We start from the raw sequence: 16,328 nt of genomic DNA on the forward strand, positions 1-16,328 counted from the left end.
TGTTCACGAGGAAGGCCTGCTTTAATGCTGTATGTTCCAGCTTCTCTCTTTGTTGAGGACCATGGTACAGTTTGTTGCAAGCACAAGAGGTACTGAAGGTCTACAGCTGTTGCTGAGGCATTTGTTCCTCAGCCAGGATGCAGTGAGCCTGACTTTTTGGTGCCTCGTGCACTTGTTACACTGCTACTCGAGTGCAGAGGGACTGTATAAGCCATCTCTACCTCAGTCCTTCAAACAGTCCATAGTCAAGATGGTCTAATAGGGTATAATCAGGGTACTGCTGCCAGGTACCTCTTTTCAGCTGCTAAACGGGGCGTCAGAGTTAGTAGACTGTGAGCAACATATGAAATGCAGTCCAAAATGTGGGGGCTGATGCCTTCATGTAAACTGCACCTTTATTCTGTGCTACCCTTTATTGCCTGGCCCAGCCCTGCTCTCCTGGTGCCTGTGTGTTTGATTTTTTTTTCCCTTTCAACAGCAGTGTGAGAGAGGACCGGGCGGGGGGTAGTGCCTTTTCCTTTTCTTCCCTTCCTCCACCGCTGTTGCTCCTTCTTCCTCCCCAGGAAAAGGAACAGAATAGAAATAATCCTTTGGGATGGGGGGAGACAGTTAGCCTTGGAGAGCCATGTCCCTCCATGGAGGGAGTGGTGCCAGCTCCCCCAGCAGGCATCTTCCGCAGCAGCCTCCTCTGGAGGCAAAGACCCCCAGGAGCCCTCTGAGTAAGGTACCATGGGCTGGGAGGACAGGAGGGCTAGCAAGGAGGGGAGAGCAGGGGATTGCAACTGCTGCCTGTAACATTTTAATCATATATACACACACACAAAAATCTGTATGTATATATGTGTGTGTGTATATATGCATATATATATGTATATATATACACCCATACATTATAATTATTATTTTATAATCTCTTTGCTTTTGAAACTCTACTTTCCCATTTTCTTACAAGACTGAAACCATCTAGAGTAATTGCTGGTGTTACAGTCCTTTTTGGTATCGATACTGTTGAAATGTCAAATTGGTGGCACCCATCAGTAGCAGCTAGCGTTGGGCGTTCAAGGCTGTCTGACGTCTATGAGTCCCCCTGGCCTTGAGCGCTCAAGGCCAGCGTCTGTGACTTTGGGCTGGGTGTGAATGGGGAGAAGGGAGGAACGCTGCAGGGCTCTTGTTCTCGTGTCCTGCACCTTTCCCTTGCCACCTCTGCGATAGGCCGCTAAGCATGGAGAGGAAGGGAAACAGAAATTTTCTGATAATAGACAGAGGAGAATTCAGGGACAGAAGACAAGCTTCGGAGAGACCCCAAATTAATTAATTACTTATAAGTAGCACTTATAATATGATGGTGTTTAAACGATACATGACAGCAGCTCTTAATTCTTTTGTTCGGATCAAATCCTTCAGCAAGTCCCTGAGCTTTAGGGCCTCTCTTCATCTGCTGCTTTGGAAATGTAAACCAACAGGAGAGAAAATAAGCAGCCAGCATAAATTTAACACTTACTTTTCATTGTTGGGACTAAAGCAACTCTAATAGCATTTTGTTGAAACCTTGGTGAAATATATCTCTTGGAATCTTCAAGATTTTCCTGGAAGAATAACAAGATTTTTGTTAGTGTTATGTTTTGTGTAAAAGCACCTGCTTTTCTGTAACCATCTTTGCTTTCTACTTATATGGCATATTGTGATCCAAGGGTTTCAAAACATCAGTTCTCAGTTACTTCAGTCTTATTTCATAATGTCCTGTCAGGCAAAGAAATGATGCCAGGGGATTGCCTGTCTGCCGTCCAAGTAGTGTGCACTCTTGCTGGTGATGGGCTAGTCAATTCTGAATGCAGTATAAACTATCACAAGTAAAGATAGATTATTTGGGTTATAGGCAGGATTTTGATTACCTGAAGCCAAAGTTTGACATCCCAGTGTGGACATTGAATATGCCATGGATCAGCACAGTCAGATGAAAATGTCTTGGGGCAGAGGGTTTCACCTTCCCTGTGAGTGTTTTTTGTGCTGTGTCTGGCACAAAGCCTCCCTCAGTTGTGAATGACATGTCTTGGTGTTAATCAAATCTAAGTAACTAGTAACCTTCCCATAAACCTATTAGGTCAGAGCATCTCACATGCAAATTTGTTGCCCTCTTTTAAGACAACAGTTATTTTTGTCTGTCTTCCTGTTTGCTGAAACTGCACCCTGGGACAGGGCTTCTCCTGCGCTGCAGTGTGCCGAGTTGCTCTGCTGTGTGGTTCTCATCCCCAAGGAACGCAGTGAGACCGTGTCCGATGATGCCTAATATATTTACATGCCTGGAAGCTAATATTTAGTCAACTGTAGTTACCCTGTGTTTGGCTTGGAAATAGATGGCCTATTTACATAAACTGAAATTATGAAAATGGATTACACAATCACCAATCTGCTTAGCTTGCATTGGTTTCCTCCCCGACTCCTTACAGAGATAATTTCATATTAAATTCCAGTGGAGAGCGAAAGAATGAAACTTCAAGGGGATGGGGGATTGATGAGAAGTTATGGCCCTCATTTCTGTTTTTAACAACACAAAAATTGTCTTAAACAAAGCTCAATGCGTTTTTATGCTTGAGCCTTCATGATTCTTGAATGAAACTTAATGATTGATCTTGCGTATTCCCAGGAATGTAATAAAGTGTCAGCTTGATGATAATGCTTTCAAAATTGCTATGTGGCAGTTATACTGTAAACACTGTGGCATGTCTGCTGTATGTTTCAAATAATACGTTGCATTCAGATAATAAGATAATATGCTGAAATTAAGAGGGAAGCCGTGGTAATTAACGTCTATATTTGGCAAGTTTACGTTGTTGCTATCTTCTGATATAAACTTATTTTACATTAAAATTTGAGATCAAGAAAGGAAATTTGTCCTGCTTTCTCCTCACACCCTGCCCCACTCGTTCTTCTTCCCCAAAAGGTGCATGATGCAGCGTGATCAGCTCATGAAATGGGTTATCCAGCGGGGTTGCCTGTGCGAGCAAGGGTATGGGTTTGATGAACTGGGAAGGTCCTTTAGCACTAGCCACAGAAGTAAGCATTTGTTTCATTTTAGGTCTGGCCTATTCCAGCATTTTGAAGCTGTAGGGAAGCGGGTAGTTAGGGGTCTCTCTCTGGTCTTCCCCTGAAGTCAGAGGCTCCCAACAGCTGTTTTCAAGCTAACCTCCAGGGTGGCATTTGTGTAGCAGACTGTGCTCAGGGTTGTTTACCCGACAGACAGAACCATCTCTGAATGTGAACTGGCCCATGCATTGCTAGGTAAACAGCCCCATTTTATATCACTCTGATTTAGCAAGCTGTAAAGCAACTTTGTTTTTGTTTTGGAGCCATGCTTCCTTGCTTAAGGAAGGGGTTTGGGTTTTTTTCCTCCTCCAAGGGAGGTTTTGCTCAGCATATCTGTGAGTAATTAGCCAAAGGGATACTGCAGGGATGCATCTGAGGAAGCTACGATCCTCTCCAAAGCGCTGGGAAGCTGTCCCATGGGGTCTCGCTCGGGCTGCTGGGAACAGGAAGCTGCAGAGAGACTACTGTTGTTCTGAGCCAAAGAACTCTCTGTGGGCTCTGGGCTGAGAGGTTTTTAGATTGTCTGATATTTTAATGAGTTTAAAAAATACCATCGATTGTGTATCTCCTTCTAATCTGAAGTCTGTCTTAGGTTACAATAAGGTACTTTTGAGATGGCGTCAATTAAGTTTCTGTATAGTTCTGTCTTATTTTCCTTCCAAAGAGTTGTTGTTATCACAGAACTACTTAAAATCCCAAATTACGCTAGGAACTTTTAATGACTAGATTAGATTCTCATTAAAGGTTGACTCATTTTTTCTTGGAAGTTCTTGTTGCTAGAAGTGAGGGGGGGAGGTTACTCCTCGCTGGGCAACTTGCTGACTCAGACAGAAGATCACTGGGTTTTTTTTAAGGTGTTTCTAGCTACGCCGACTGGATGGGGAAAATGAGGAAGAGCAGAGTTGTAGGGAAGATGGAAGTGCCCTGTGCTTGGCCCTCGCGTCGCTGAGGCCGGGCAGCTGGAGGAGCCGTGGCACGGGGCAACAGTGTGCTGTCGCTAGAGGTGTGCTTTCTTGCATCTTCTGGTGTACTTTCTAAGCCGCCCTGATGAGAATGCAGCCCTCGCTTTGAGAAAAAAATCAGTACCTCTTTGAGCTAATATCAAAGCAATTACTGCTCTGTGAATCTGGAAAGCAAGTTATCAGTTAACAGCTGCTGTTTAAATCTAAAGGAGCTATGCCTCAAGTGAGGGTTTTCACTCTGGGTTCATTGCGTGTCGATAATTTAATCTATGTTTCGGTTGCTGATAGGGCTTTGTAATGAGATGTCATTGTTTTTTCTAGACTGAATACTTGCTGTGTTCACAGAAAACCCTGGATGTGTGGATTTGTGAAACAAGTCAGCTGATTTATTACTGTTATCTGTCACTTGCACTGGATGGTTTTAATAACTGCCAGAACTAACAGCGCCTTCGTAACCGCCGGTAGAACAGTTGTAGCTGTTGCTATTTTTTTTTATCGCTCTTTCATTTTTTGACTTGTGTCAGGAGATACAAGCAGTCAATTAACTGGGCAAAATCCTCAAGTCACTGGAGTTATGCTGGCATACACTGGCTGAAAATATGGCCCAGTGTGAGAAGAGCTACTGAATTTTCCTCCAGAACTGGCAAATGAAATCATTTGGCCTGTCTGGAAGAAGGTTTCACTTGGTCCACAACTCTGAAAATTTCTAGGGCTGCGTGGCCCGTACTCAGATTTGAGGAGTACTTTGCTCTTGGTGGTGTCAACAAAATCCTATATTGGCTTCACAGGAGCAGCCCAAACTGTCCCATCCAGGGGCCTGTTCCATAAAACGGGGAATGGAGGTTCCTCCCCCAGGGAAATCAGTTGTAAGCTTTGCATTTTTTCCTCTGACCTACTTAAGAAGTTGCCTGAAGCTGAACTTCAGACTGGTCCTTGTTTTCTAGGCATTTTTTTCATTACTGTTTTATTCTTGTGTTTTTAGCTGCTTCTTCCTCAGAAAATAACTGCTTATTCTACTTTTTTGTCTCTGCCCCCCCCCCCCCCCCGACTGGCCCATTGGTGGATTTGGAAGACCCTCATGACTGCAGGAAAACAAAAGCTTTGGCAGTGATTGCATTGCCCAGAAGGTTTTTGTTCTTCTGTTGTAGCAGCTCCCAACAGGTCCCGAAGCCAAAATAGAAACAGTTTGGGCTAGAAAGGACAGCTTATCCATGGCAGCACAGGAACTGTTCAGGTGGAGAAAGCTCTGCTTTTCGTTCTTCCCACTGGTTGAGCATCTTCACTATAGCTCCCCTGGGAAAGGCGGTCCCATGCCTCTTGCACTGTCGGAGATGCTGTAGGCGCAGATCAGCTGACCGAAGGCAACTCCGCCTGGTCTCCACTTTGGGAGCTGCCGCTGCCTTGACTGCCACCTGGGAATCCAAGCTGGAAGCAGAAAATCAGCTCTTTGGAGGAAATTCTGCATTGCAGCTGCGCTACTCCTTTGCCCTAAATGCCTGCTGTTGCTTCTCTAAGACTCATCCCCCTAGAAAGGTTTTTGTCTCAGAGCTATCCGTCCCCTGCTACCAGGATCCATCCGAGTCAGACTGCTTTTCTCCCTGCCATGTACCATGGCAGCTCCCTGTACAGCCGAAGCTCGGGGACAGATCAGTGACCTTCTACGGTACGATGCCATTCTGCAGCTCCTACTTCATTAAGAAGTTAAAAGGATTAAGAACTGGCTGACATGTCAAAAAGTGGATGCAACAAAGAATTAGCGTGTAATGAGGGTTGTTTGCGCTGAAGTTCTTTGGGGATTAGTACTTGTGCTGAAAATTTTTCAAATGCCAGTCAGGTCCTAGGATGTGAATGCAAAATCCTTAGTCATAAATGTGTGTGTATGACAGAGATACATTTTAAATGAATGCACATTGCAAGTTCTCAGATGATAGATTAAAGGGGGTTTCTGTGACCTTAATTTGTTCCTCTTTTGTATACTTTGTGGTGCAGTCTTGAATCAAATGATTTTTGGGGAGCAAAACAGGATTGTAATATGCCTATACATCTTCCACAGAGATGCTTTCAATGTGTGAGGGATGTACATCATGATATAGATTGAAACTTGGACCCGTAATGCATATTACTCGTAATAGTGCAAAAGAGCCCCTCTCTGATCTTGATATGGACAATTTCAGACCTAGAAGTGGCTCTGCCGTTGATGGCCAAATTTCTTTGCTAGGCCTTGACACCGTTGTATTAGCCAGCTCGTGTGAACTATGTTGGAGGCCTTATTCCAGCTGTTATTGATTACAACCAAAATTTGTCAAAGCTGGTGCCAGATGAAACATTAGCTCAAAATAGAAGCAAAAGGGGTAAAGGATAGATTGTCATCTTTCGCTGCAGAAGTAGCACCACCTGGGCAGGCGAACAACTCCTGACAAGGCAGTGAAGGAAAGCTGTTTTCGTGTTATCTGTGACATAACTTTTCTGAACACAAACATGAGTTCTTTCTCTTATGATGTTAGCACGTTAACAAAAGACAGTAAAATTTTCAGCATTCTAATTAAATGTCATTGTTATTGTGTTGTTTCAGAAATTCAGCAACAGCAAAATCAGAGATGATCTATGCAACCTAATTAAAACCAAAACAAATTACAGCCCCTGCTTTCAAAACTGTTTAGGGATCCCAGATCCCATTTTGATGTATCTAGCAAGAGGCTCACCTCCAGCGGGAAGGCACTGGGAGATCTCCAAAGATTCAGTCTTCCTGCAGGGGGTCTCGCACGGACAAGGGCATTCAGAGCCACCAGACGGTTTTGGAACACTTGCTTTCCACAGCTGAAATTTTGCTCCCCAGTGTTAGAAAGTTGAATGTCTTTGTGTATACTGACTTTGGTGCATTTAGTTTCTGTTTTTTTTTAATCTTGGCAGCATGGCTCTTTCCTGTTCATTTAAAAAAAAAAATAGTGCGCAAGTGCACACACGCTTGCACACACACAACAATATTCCCAAAAGCCCTTGCATTCTCTGCTTGGTGCGTTACTCTGATTCTTCATCCTTCTGTACCTTCCACTAATACAGTTACATCATGTCTGTTAAACCATGAAATGCAATAAATGGACTCTTAATCAGATGTGACTGCATTTCTATTTCTGAAAGCCGTCCAAGATGGCTGATTAAAGGGTGGGGGGAGGAGATTGCCCTATGATCTCTGATAGGTGAATATAGGTTGAAAAGTCTTTGAATTAGTGCCATCAGATGTAATACAAAATATCTAGTGTTTCAGGGCATCTTCTCAAATAAAGGTCAAGAAGAATGAAGATAAGCTCTATCCTGTTTGAAATAGGTTTCAGTAACAATATTCATTCCCTTAAGCCACTTAGCATATTTTTTGTAGCAGTGTTAAATTTAAGCTGTGAAACAGGATTTTTTAGTTGTATTTTTAGCAAGTTATTTTCAAGAGTGTCTTTTAAAAAAAAAAAAGTTAACCTGCCTTTATATGTCTGTCTCGAACTTAATTTCTACAGTCTGAAAACAGATTTGCAATGGTCCTGAAAATGCCAACTTGATTTATCCTGAAGTCAATAGGAATCTTGTTGAGAGTATAGAGCTGGACTAGTAATAAATGCTTCTGGTCCACACACGCCATGATGGTTGATGCATGCTTCATGTGTTTAACATTTGAAAAAAAATAGAAAGAAACGATTGTCAGAGTCCATTTACAATCGCATGCAGTACTGCAGTGTCTTTGTGACATTCTTCCTTTGCTTCCTGTACCACAATGTCTTTCCACCCAACTTCCTACAGTAAATGGGCTGTAGAAATGTATCTAGAGAGTCTCATGCTAAAGAGGACTGCCTTCCCCATGGTTTACTCCACAAATCCAGTAACTTTAAAAGACATTGTCTGGATTTAAAGCCCCCTCCCACCCTGAGTCAGGGCAAATTTACTCTTTCACTTCTTTTTAAGTTCTCAGAATGTATAATTATGACAAATTGGTTGTTGCCTGCCTCTGTTGTGTAAAAACCTAATTGAGTGATAGGTTTTTTAAAATATTTTGTATTTAGATTAATGTAGTTGTCTCTTCTCAAAAGCTTGTGATGTGGAGTCAGGGCTTGGCAGGCAGTTCGGAGAAATGAGGGGGCAATGGAGCGTATCTGCCCCTCTGGTGGTGCTTTGGGTCTGAGAAGGAGAGGCAGGAAAGGGGTGGCAGAAGTTGTCATTCTCTAAGGATAAAAGGCAGGTTCCCAAGGATGCTTCTTCTTTCGTGACCTGTGAAGTGTGGGAATTGAAAGAGGTGGTGGAGGAATATAATCTGCCTAATCCCTCTCCTTCTGGAAGCCCAGTCTGTTTTGGGGATATGAGAAACTGCCTGGAGACGTTTTTATGAATCATCTCCTCTTTGTGCCAGATCAGGGTGCTCTGGCTGCCTGGGCAGCTTGTGGAAAGGGAGCTCGCTGCCATGGAGGTAAGCACCCACCCCGGGGCCTCCCAACGGGACCTTGTGTGAGTGGTGAGGAGGAGGAGCAGGGGGAGGCAGTGTTCTACTCTAGCAGGGTCGGCAAGTCAGGAGGGAACATGCTTTCAAATAGACCTTTTGGGTGGTTTTCACAAGGAACAGAATATAAGACAGAAAGCATTATTCACTGCTAAATATGTAGTGATGTCTGAACCTAAACATGAGCTTTCCAACAGTAGTATAAATTTCAGAAAGCCTTCATGTTTAGTGGAAACCAAAATAGTTTTATGCTAAGGTATGGTGTAACATTCATTGAATGATTTTGCAGGGGCCAGAGTGTTTAAAATAGTGTTTGTTTGGCAAATACAGATGATTATGCTGCGAATGTATGGATTTGCTGCAAACCACATAGGTTTTATCTCTTTTAGTTTGTAATGAACTTCTTTTGAAAACTGCTTGTTTTGTAACCTGGATCCCAGCGGAAAGTTTCCCGCTGTATTTCACGGGCTGTGGCTGAGGAGATTGAAGGACTATAATGTCCTTAGCAGGAACACTGCCCTTTCCTCCTCCTCCACCCAAACAGAAATGGCAGGCTCTAGGGATCAGGGTAGTACCAGCCCCCAGATCATTTGCTCTTCCCAATCTTGCCATGGAGTCGGCCAGTCAGCGTCGTGACTGGCACCAGTTATGGTGACAGCTCATTGTGAGCTGGCTCCCTTTCAGTTCAAAAGCAGACTGAGGCTATCAACTCATTTCACGTTCATTAGGCGAAGAGCAATCTTACAGCGGTGATTTTTGAACTGATTGCATGGAGGTATATTTTATTACAAATCCCCTAGATGTCTCAAGCCTCCCTTAAGCCATGCATTTAAAAATTGGTGTAATCTCCATTTAGAACCTGAAGCAAAGTCTTGTACTAAAAGCAAGGCTGCAGAATTTGGCTCTAGAAGAGGTGCTCTGATATAAAGCTGATAAATTTTCAATCTATTAGCTTAATGCCAGGAATCAAGACAGTGAATTTTGCAGAGTATATTCCATGTCTGACAGTTTCCAGTTGCCACAAAGAAGGCAATGCATAACAAAGACAATGCCTGCAAAAATAGCTAATGTGCTGTCAGCTCTAGGGCCTCGTCTAAAAGGCAGGGTGATAATGGAAGTGCATAACGTTGCTCAGACATGAATATCTACTGCTGTGATCTGTAGGTCATACTGTAACAGCTCTCTAAATCTAAGTATGTGCTTACTGTGTCCCTTTGCAACAGATAACATAGGTTTAGCACAGTTTGTGGTGTGCTGAGTGGAATGCAGCCTTTTTTCTGTTGGTAAGGATACGTCCAGCAAGATAGAAATATACCAAATACAGACTTTTCGTTGCGGTATCTGTCAGTCAAGCAGATGATGCTTTGTAGGAATGAATGACTAAAGGGGAGTGATAATGCCAGGTGGAAAAAAGTTAGCAACTTGAGCAAATGCTTGATTTCCTGGAAAATTCCTTGAATGGAGACAAGTGGTTGCAGCCAGACCAGCTACCTTTAATAAAGCAAAAGCATGGTCTTTTTAGCAACTCACTGTATTAATCCCCATCATCACTTCTGTACCAGGATGCAAATGTTTCGTCTTCAGAGGATTTGAATCTGCTTACACCTGTGGTGTATTTGTCTTTATGTTTAAACAGTTTGGTACGTGCCCTTACCAAACCAGGAATTTTTAATTCCACAAATAATCCAAGTTATAACTAGTTTCCAATGTTCTGTCATTAGACTTAAGCTTTCTTTGTTATCTATTTAGACAAGGACTGTTAGGCATTGCCCATTCCTTCTGAAATCTGTGCTCCCCTTTGCTGACAGAGGTTGCGCGGTGCTTTCAGTTGCCCAGCTCCGCACACGTCGGTTGGCTTCTCGGGCTGGATTACAGTGCTTTTGGTGTTAATAAGTAGCTCTGCACATGCAACACCTCCATAGAAATCTAGTTACAGTACAGGTTTGAAGGAAGCATAAAGTAACGTGTATACTAGCAGGTGACAGAGATAGGGCATGTTTTAGGGCTGAATGGAAGGCAGGTCAGTTAGCTTTTGTTTTGCCAAATAAGAAATTATACATACCTACATATCTATGTTTTCTGAAAAATAAAAGCAGCTGGTTATTCTCTAATCAAATGTCTTCAGAAATGCTGGATAGTAACAATTGCTGTTTTCTTGCTTGTGAGGTGCTATGTATCTGGAATTGTTCTTCTGATGCTTCAGAGGAAGTAAAATTGGGCTTCTTCTCCTGAGAATCAATTAGTTCTTTGCTGGTAAATATTTCTTTCTAAATCTGTAGGTAAAAAAGAGTAAAGCTTCGTCTGTGCTGCAGAGAACAGGTCAATTGTGTAACTGCTTTCACAGAGTTTGTTAGCAGAGCAACACATCAAAGTAGAAGTGGGTTAATTTGCACAGATTTGTGCTCTTCAGCCCCAAGTTCTCCAACCTGTGTAAGCTGCTGCACTTGCTGAAGTCCTCAGTGCCCACAGAGGGCCAATTTATCTCCTCTTTTGAAGTCCCGACTTCTGGTCTCCAGCTAAAACAGGAGTTAAATTTTACCAGTGTAATCTGGTAGGGTGGGGGATCTGTCTGTCAATGACTTTTTCCACTAACTGCTTTGCATTATAGGAGTACTGGTTTGGTCTTTTAAGTTGTCAGATCTGCCTTTGACAGTCTCTTGTTGGTTTCCAAGGATCAGCTTTGTGACAGTGTCTCGCTGTGGGATACAAACTGCTGTCAGGTGAAAGATAATTACAATAAAAATAATGCTATTTTTTCTTTTCTCCCAACAAATATGCATGCATGATGTTGAGAGCTAACATTGGAGAAAAGCAAAATTAGCACTAAGAAAGATCTAGGAATATCCGTTCAAGTTTAGTTTTTAAAGAGAAATCAGGAGGTAAAATCTCAGCTTCTTTTGTATGGATGAGGGGTGGGCGCTGGGCTATTGAAAACTAGGATGTCAAATAAGTTGCAAATTCTTTCAAGTTATGCTCATGCATTAAAAAAAAATTCATTACACTTTTTAAAGAAGGAGCTTGCCCCTGTTCTCCAGTTTGTAAATATTTCATGCTGAAATAATGTATGAGGTAGCAGAGCTCACACCACACTGCAGGATTGCAGTTGCTCTGTTTTCCGATTCTGATTGAAGTGGATCACCGGGGAACTGGGCTTACGCTGAAGCCAGCGTACCCAAATCTGCCACTGTAGGGTTTGTTTCGCAGGATAAGGTATTAAGAAAACAATCTGGCTAACAACGACTGAATCCAATCCGGGTTGCTTGCTCTCTAGATGGTGTAGAAGTTGGAGTTTCAAGAAAACAGGAAAAAAAGCAATGCTGTATCTAAAGTTATTTTGTAATTACAAAATTCTGCAATTACGAAGGCATTGCTCTTTTCACCAGGTAAAGCGAAATCAGTGCATGAATCGTTAGGGGAAAAGCTATCTGGGGGGGGAAAGGTGGATTGCCCGATCATCAAGTCGGGAGTGGTTAATGGACGAGGGGTCTGGAGGTGGAAACCACAAGCCTGCGAAGTCACCCTCCCTGAGCTTCAACGTGGCCAAGACACCCGAGGGATGGTGCTCCCTCCACAGAGCTGCTCCGGGATCCCCGAAAATGGGCTGCCAGCCTCTGAGCAGGCTCTGAAGGGAGGTGAAATGAGGTTCTGGGGGCACTGGGCAGTGAATGCATGAATGCCCATTACAACTCATCATTTATCATGAAAATTAGGTGTACAGGGCATGCCATATAGTATGATATAGTACTATTTATATTCCCAAAGTTAGCTTGTTTCATCTTTGTAAAACCGTTAATTTCCTGTGCTCCATCTCTCCTAATACTCATTTTTGTCATGAGCCCCACAGAATAGAGAGATTCTTGGAGGCCATGTGTTTCTAGTTATCCATGAGGGAAGGCGTAAAAGAACTGAAGCCGAAATAAACACTCAGGCAATTAAAATATAATATGCTTCCTTTTCTGAATCACCAGTCATTTGCATGATTTGGTGAGGACTACTGGGATAAAATCCTTGGAGAAACATTACCAAAAGCCCAGATGATTTGCATATTTAAACAGTTTACTCAGCAATCTGTTAAATCTTAAATGACCTGTTGAAATACAAAATATAACTCACCCAATATTTTAGTACAAATGAGTTTTCTTCATCAAAAGAGAAAACTTAATTGTACATTTGTGGTGTTGTGTTAACAGGATTTTTTGTCCTCTATAACCTTTACAAAGTCGGGAATTAATGGTTTTACTGCCACTGGTTTGCTGGGGATTATCAGCATCATCCCTGTTTCTGATGCGTGAGGGATGTACATGCTCCAGCCATGCTACAATTTTTGTGACTCTTCAGAATTAGTTCACCTGGATTAGGACCAGTGAAAGTCAGAGGTAAATTCTTGGCTCTGTCACTGCCTTCCTGGACAGCCTTGGGCAAGCGATGATGGGTTTGGCCTGTAAACGCGTGGAAGGAATCAAGTGCTCCCTTAGAGAGAGAGAGAGAGAGAGAGAGAGTGAGAGAGAGAGAGTGTGTGTGTGTGTGTGTGTGTGTGTGCGCGCGTGCTTTTTTTTTCCCTGGCTCAGTAGGGTCGTAGTCTTGGTTGAAACACTGCAGTACTGTTAGTCATAGTAAAGTATATTCCCTGTTTAATGGGCACACTTTGACAGGATTTAGGAGTGAAATTAAATCAGAATTAACTCCACATTTTGTACTGCCCACAATCCCAAAGCTGCTAGCAACCAGATACTCCTTACAGCTCCTTTTGGAGGCAACAGAAAAGTATTTCTTTTTTCCCCAGTGTTTGCAGTGAGGCGCAGTGAGATGAAGTGATTTGTCTACATTTTTTAAATGAGCAAGGGGTGGAGTTATATCCCCACTCACAACCCGCATCTCCTGATATCTGGTCTCTCATTCTAATAACTGTATCTCTGTGCAAATCTTTACCATATAAATTGGCAGGCTCTGGTGTAGCTAATACACTCAATGTGTGTATACTTAAATATCCCTCGTCTCACTGTGCAGACAGTTAGCCCTGGAGTTGGAAACTGGTATCTTTAAAAGCAATTTTCACTGTTTGAAAAGAAACAGGCCATTCTAGCTGCTGACACAGGAGACTTAGAAACTGATTGGCAGATTTAAATGCAGAAAACAGACACTGGTTAAAATACAAGTGCATATGTGACACCAGTTGTTTTTAACATTACTGTAATTAACTGGTTTCTTGTGGACTAATTAAATGCTTGGAATTCTCTTGTCTTGTGGTAGCTGTTTCAAACATCAGGAATAGGGTGTCTGTTGTTTTTCTCTAATAAAAGTAAACTCATTATTAGGTAAACAAGTGAATATGCTAACAGACTGACAAGGAGGAAGAATTACTTACGATGTAAAACTTGAGTGCTGGAGAAAAGATAGCATTGATGCTGCTGTCACAGCAGCCTGAATTGTGCCAGCATCTCCTGTAGTTCAAAATCTAAATCTGTTTAGGATCTACATTAATTTAGGTCCCCAAAATAAACCCTGCAGAGACGATGCAGTGTAGCTTCTCCATCTTGGGAGAGCGGAGGTTTCAGGGATTAGCTGTGTCCAGGACCCTTGGTCCCTTGGGTGGCAATAAACTTGGTAGTAGTGTCATTATTTAAGTGCTAGCCGAAGCGGCCGCCTCTCTGGCATGAGAGATGCAGTGAGCTGGGCAGCCAGGCTTCATGGCGGGGATGCTACCCCGCCCAACGTGGAGGAGAAGTCCAGCATAGCCGAAGCTTTGGGAGGCATCGTCGGGGCTCGTCTGCCTGCAGACAAGCTGCTCCGTAGGCAGCTGCCCCAAACCAGCAGCTCCTGCTCCTGCTTAGCACGGCTGCCCCCGGGGCTGGCGGGCTGAGCTGGGAGGGAGCAGCACAGCTGGCACAGTGGATGCCAAGGAGGACAAGCAGACTGGCAGTCAGCCCTCAGCTCTGCGTGGCTGAGAGCTGTCGCCTGCTCTCCTTGGGGAAAGGTGGTGCTGAGCGAGCAGGGAAGGTACTGAGAGAAGTGGAGCGACTCTGGGCAAGGAACGTTTCTCTTCTCCAGCGCCCCTCTGGCTTTCAAGCCATGCTCCTTATCTCCTCCGTTTCCATGGAAGATAGGCGAGGCTTTTTCCAGACAACCTTGCTCAACGGCGGGACCCTTCTTGCTCTTCCAGCCGGCTGTGCTGTTGAGGATGTGATATGGTTCAAAATTTGGGGGGCAGGGGTGCCTGATTTTTAATCATGAAATTAAAATTACATTAATTGGATTTACCACACAAAAAAATCCTCAAAAGCTTTTGTAAGTGAGAAATTAGATTTACAAATCCTTGCCTTGACTTTACAGTACAAATCCTTCCAGTAAATCCTAAATATGCTTTCATATATAAATCCTTTCTTTACCCTTGGAATGGAAGTCACTGATTTATGAATCAGAACGGTAAAAATCCCAAGGTTGTATCAGGCTTACAAATCCTAGCGTAATTTTTTAATGGAACGTTCTGGTCTTGAGTTTTTGTGTTTTGTGTTGCTTTATCCCGAGAACAGTGAGTAGTTTACATCTGCTTCTACATTTGCATGCATTGGCATAGGTCCTGATGTTTTATTTCACCTGGGTCGGCAGCAAAAAACTGCTGTCCGTGCTAGTGGATGTGGTAGGAAGGTGATCCTTTTTCTTCCTCTGGAGACTTGAAATGCTTGTAGCTCCCGTATGAGAAGCAGCAGAGCGTGCTGTGTTGATGACCCCTCTTGACGGTGACATGGCTCCCTTCGGCTGGTGCATTTGGCGGTTCGCTTCCCCCAGGGCTAACTCTGGATGGCGCCTCTCTTTCTCTGTCTAGGCCACCCTCTTGCTGCTGAACCTGAGATCAGAAGCAGACGTGGTAGAGATGCTGTGCACATCAGAGGGCTGTAGAGTTCAGCAGCAGCCCTTGGCTGAAGATCAGCCAGGCCAAATGTGGAAACCGGCAGAATGAAAACAATCCTGAAGCAGAAAGGTTGCTGCTCAGAAGAAGTCAAATTTGCCAAAACTGTAAAGGACACTGTCACAAATTTAAAGTGACTTCTCAAATAAGACTAAGTTTACTTCTGAATAAAGAGGAGAATAACTTCTACATGTAAGATGTTCACTGCTCTTCCTTTGGCAATCTTATTTTTGTCTCCTTTTCGTATGTGTTGCCCTGCTCTCCACCTTCTCCACTGATTTCCTTCTTCCTTGCTCTGTGAGGCAGGCCATTTAGACCTGGGCAAAGCAAGAACAACACATAACCATGCCAGATAATTACAGCTGCGCACTCACTCTGCACTGATACAGACAGTCGTTCAGGGCTGCTGGCCCTGGCTAGTCTTCTGCACACGTCCATCACGTTTGACTGTTTTCCTTTGAAAACTTTGTTCCCCCCCAGCCAAGGGCACAACTGCAGCACAGGTAACACAACTGGGGGACACCTGGCTCAGCAGCATCAGCTGCCAATGTGTTGTTTCGCACTTTGAAAAGCTAAGTGACTTTTTGGAGCAGACGCAGAGGCTCTTGGCATGAAGCTGCATTTCCGCAGGCGTTGGAGAGGTAGCAGAGTCAGCAATAGCTCTTATGGAAGCCCTCCCAATAGGGGAACAGATGCTTTTAGATGCTGATCCAGTTGTCTTCCTCTTGTGTTGGACCCGCTGCCCCAGGACCCTCCCAGAACTGAGCCCAGGAGCTGGTAGGAGGGTGCAGCAGTGGTGCCTGTCCACTCGCTTTGCAACTATGGTGCAGCAAGGCCCTCTGCCACTGTGATACGCTGGCCCAAGATTGCCCTCACAGAAAAACTCCTGTGAAATAGC

General features: G+C 43.7%; 1 protein-coding gene across 7 annotated transcripts in view; it reads left to right on the forward strand.

The window, feature by feature from the left end:
- CYYR1 (cysteine and tyrosine rich 1) overlaps nucleotides 1–16,328 on the forward strand; it is a 57,952-nt gene that overhangs the window by 10,497 nt on the left and 31,127 nt on the right. For 4 of the 7 annotated variants that reach the window (XR_010884647.1, XR_010884649.1, XR_010884651.1 and 1 more), the window contains one exon: nucleotides 6,619–7,158. The exons of 2 other annotated variants lie outside the window; for them this stretch is intronic. The gene's annotated coding sequence lies outside the window, so the exon portion shown is untranslated. Of the gene's footprint in view, nucleotides 1–6,618; nucleotides 7,159–15,346; nucleotides 15,603–16,328 lie in introns of those variants that run through there. One more of the 7 variants, XR_010884653.1, reaches the window with a different exon arrangement.

This window comes from Apteryx mantelli, chromosome 1 (genome assembly GCF_036417845.1).
Source record: "Apteryx mantelli isolate bAptMan1 chromosome 1, bAptMan1.hap1, whole genome shotgun sequence".
In the NCBI taxonomy this organism is placed as follows: Eukaryota; Metazoa; Chordata; class Aves; order Apterygiformes; family Apterygidae; genus Apteryx; species Apteryx mantelli.